The sequence below is a fragment of the Primulina tabacum genome, chromosome 13 (assembly GCF_025594145.1).
Source record: "Primulina tabacum isolate GXHZ01 chromosome 13, ASM2559414v2, whole genome shotgun sequence".
NCBI lineage: Eukaryota > Viridiplantae > Streptophyta > Magnoliopsida > Lamiales > Gesneriaceae > Primulina > Primulina tabacum.
In genome coordinates, this window is record NC_134562.1 from 1,993,008 (window position 1) to 1,997,170 (window position 4,163).

Below are 4,163 nucleotides of genomic sequence, written 5' to 3' on the forward strand. Positions count from 1 at the left end.
ATCGGAGGGATGCAGCGGTGGAAGAAAATGCTTGGCCAAAATTTTATATAAAATTCCTTCAAGTGGTCGTGACTTTTTTTGGTGGATGTTTATTTGTAGAGCCTAAATTCAGTACACGTAAAACTCATGCATTTATTTAAATTGTTAAATTAATAATTTAAATTTAAAATGATTTTTTAGCGATGCATGATTTATGAATTTGTATTATTTTAGATTATTTATGTTTATGTGATGCACGTTAAATTATTTTCTCGAGTTTCATGTTTCAGGCAATTATTCGATGCGGGATCAAGGAAAAGAGATCAGCAAAGATTTTGGAGATTTTAAAATGTGGTATTTTATTTTAAGTTAAGAATGAGACATTTTAAATGATTTATTTAGTTTTAAGAATTATTAGTTGATTTTATGATTTTAAACTTTTAAAGTTTAACACTTGTGCATTTTATTTCAAATCAGGGGATTTTATTAAAGTTAGAAGGGGTTAATATTTTAATTAGCTTGTTAATTATTAATTAAGCAAATTAATTACTCCTAATTATAACACACACACGTTAACGCACACACACTCCCACACACACAACATCGGTTTTCATTGCACACACATCATTCCCATTTCATTTTTTTGAAAGAAAAACCTAGGGTTCTTAGTGCCTTCAGCAGCAACCACCTTGCCCCTCGATTTTTCAGCATTTCACGTTGGGTTTTCTTCAAGAAATCGAGCCACAAATTGTTCCGGATCAACCCTCGCATTTGTTCCGCTTTGGTATCGTCGTTTCAAGAATTTTGAAAGATCAAGGCATGTATATTCTATTGTTTCTGCATCGATCTCGTCATATTGTGTGTTGTGATGTTTATTATACGTAAAATCCATGTATGTTATGAAAATGTTTGAAATGATTTTTAGGTCCAAATTTTTAGATCTAAAAATGTCCTGCTGTCATTTCGATTACTGAGAAAATTCGATCGATTTTTTGGAAAGGTTTTCAACATATAAAACGTAGTAATATTCGATATCTTCGAGTTGACAGTAAATTCGTAATTTTTTGACAAGAAACGAGTGAGTTATGATTATTTTTGTGGGACTGCTCAAACTGCGATTTTTTGAAAATGCGTTCTTGACGTGTTCTTGAAGTTTATTTGTTGCAGGCTTCGTTGGGAACCGTTAGATGATCGCTCCTGCGTTTAGGTATATTGAGTATGAGGTTGGGATGATTTTGGAGCTTCGTTTCATGTCGATAGGCACATAGTTTCATTAGAAGTCGTAGGGAACGTATTGGTGTCAAAATGTCGTGTTCACGGGTTGTGTTGCTTTGTTTGTTGTGCGTCGTTGTTTTTGGGCATTGTGTGAGTTTGGAACATTGCCATAACGTCCTAGGTTGAGTCTCGTTGCATCGGTTTGGGTCGTTTGGGTGTGACTTTTGAAATTGCATCAAAATGTGTTCTTTTGGTTGGTTGTGCGCAGGGTTAGCGTCACAGCGCCCTATCTGCGCAGGTCTAGCGCTGCGGTGTTTCCCTTGTGGCGCCGTGGCGCTAGACCTGCGGCCTTGCTACCGCCTAACGCCTAGGCGTTAGGCAGTGCCGCAGCGCCTAGGCGCTTCTCCATGACTTTTTAAATCACTATTTTAGGTCCATGTCTTCCATGTTTGGAGAAATGTTCACATTTCATATAGAGTATTATTTCGGGGTTCGATTTCATTGTTTAGTACGATGATTAAACGAGTTCAAGTCCTGAGTGATTTAGAACGTCATTAGAAAATTGTCATTTTGGTGGTGAGCACGATTACTACATCTAAGTATGGAATTTTAGTGCATGAAATTGAGTTAGTATGTGCAGCAGTGGCCCCAAGCGAGACCCAACGAATCTCTTCCATGTAAGTATGTTTGATGTGCAAAAAGAAAATATTTTATGTTTTTGAGGTATACCAAATGTCTTGTGACCAATTATGAACGGGTTTGGAAGTTGGTGAATGTGGCCGAGGACCTGTCCACCTCGGTAAAGCATGACTGAGTTTAGATCAGGATTGGAAAGCGCTAAAGCATGATTAGGGACCAATCCACCTGGTAAAGCATGACCGAGGATCTCATGTATGCGGTGGTGGACATCCCTACCAGCCCAGTACTGTAGTTTAGTCTGATCAAGCGCATTTATGTATGTGTCACTTGCTTTGAAACATATCTCTACCCAAAAATGATTAAGTTTATGCATGTTCAAGTATGTATGATGCAAGTATGTTTATGAAAAGTTGTATGATGATGGCACGTCTATGTTTACGATTAATACGTTCAAGTTTATGTATGTACGCTTTTCTTTAAAAATTCATGTGATTTTATTATGTATTACTTGTTATTTCTAGTTTATACATGTTGAGTCTTTAGAATCACTGGACTTGATCGATGCAGGTGATGACGAGTATGAGGAGACGAGGGGTGGGGACCAATGAGCCGGCTCGGTCTGCGTAGGAGGCTAAACCCGAGGACCGCCTTTGATTTTAAGAACTTTATGCATGTTCTAAATACTCTGATTTTCATTATATTGTTTAAGATGTTTAAACGTTTATCTTTTTGCAAACTTCGATTGTAACTGTTTTTATTTCAATTATTTTTAGAAGAGCAGATTATTTTAACACAACTTGAATTTTTATTATTTATTTAAGAAAATTTTTATTTTTCCCCATATTTAAAATAGTTTAAAAGTACGGTACGTTACAGTTGGTATCAGAGCGGTGTTCTTGTAAAGGGTTATGCCTACTGTCAGTTGCGAGAAGCTCACGAAGTCACACCTCAAGTCTGTAAGTTTTACAGTTTTAAATTCTTTCATGTATTAAGCATCAAGACATGATTTCAGCATGTATATGTTTAAGTTCAAATTACTTGTATCTTATGATATTGATATTATGTTCATGTATGTTGGGTTTACGTGTTGGGTAAATTTTGGAACAGTATGCCTCCCAGACGTAGGATTGTGCGTGGAGCAGGCGATGAGGACAGAGAGCCTCAGGCTGGGGAGAGGGCCACTATGCCTCGTCCACTGCCAGATATGCGATCTCAGATGCTTGCAGGGATGACTCAGTTCTTCGCACAGTTTCAGGGGAACAATGCTGCAGTGGATACAGGGGCGAGGCCTAGACCAGAAGCAGTTTATGAGACGTTTAGGAGAATGGATCCGAAGGAATTCTCGTGGACTACTGACCCGATGATAGCTGAGGGATTGATTAAGTCCATCGAGGTAATTTTTGCGTTTATGGAGCTGCAGGATGCAGACAGGGTCAGGTGTGCCACATTCCTTCTGACAGGAGACGCCAGACTGTGGTGGGAAAGCACATTGGTGTCAGTGAACTTGCAAACACTGACGTGTGATGGTTTCAAGGAGGTTTTCTACTCCAAGCACTTCACTGAGAAGGTACGCTCCCGCCTGACCAGGGAGTTCATGACGATGCGACATGGAGACAACAGTGTGGAAGAATTTGTCAGGAAGTTTGAGAGGGGGTGTCACTTTGTGCCCCTAATTGCGAATGATGCCCGGGAGAAGTTGAGGCATTTTATTGATGGGTTACGGTCGATCTTGCGTCGTGATGTGAGAGTTGCTGGTCCTACTAAAAGGAGTCGTTTTAAGGTGCCCGAATGCGCAATGGAAGTTTAAAAATTATTTTTCATAGCAAAACCGAGCACCTCAACCACTATAGTGTGTAGCAAATACATAAAAACACATAGGACATTCATAGGGTGTTTTAGAAATTACCTATCAATCTCTTGAGATTGATGATGGCTCCAACCAAGTTGTAAACAACTTGGCTCTTGATAAGTAGACAAATCTACAAGCCTCCTTTGAGCACATCTTGCTCAAGATCAAGTCCACCACCAACAAGCTAAATCCACTCTAATTTTACACTAGAAAAATTAGAGCTTTTTTCATTTGAGAAGAGAGAGTTTCCTTAACAATTGAAGAAAGAAAAATGAAGGAGAATATGCAACAAAAATTTCGGCCAAGGTGAAGTGTAATGAAGGGAGGATGAGTTGTCTTGGTTATGCATAAAGTTGAAAAGAAAAAGTTTCATGTGCATGACATACCATTAACTCAAAAGTTGCCTCCAACCCTTCATCTCCCAAGCATGCAATTCTATTTGGGCTTGTAACAATTACAAGGCCCATGGACTTTTACTTAA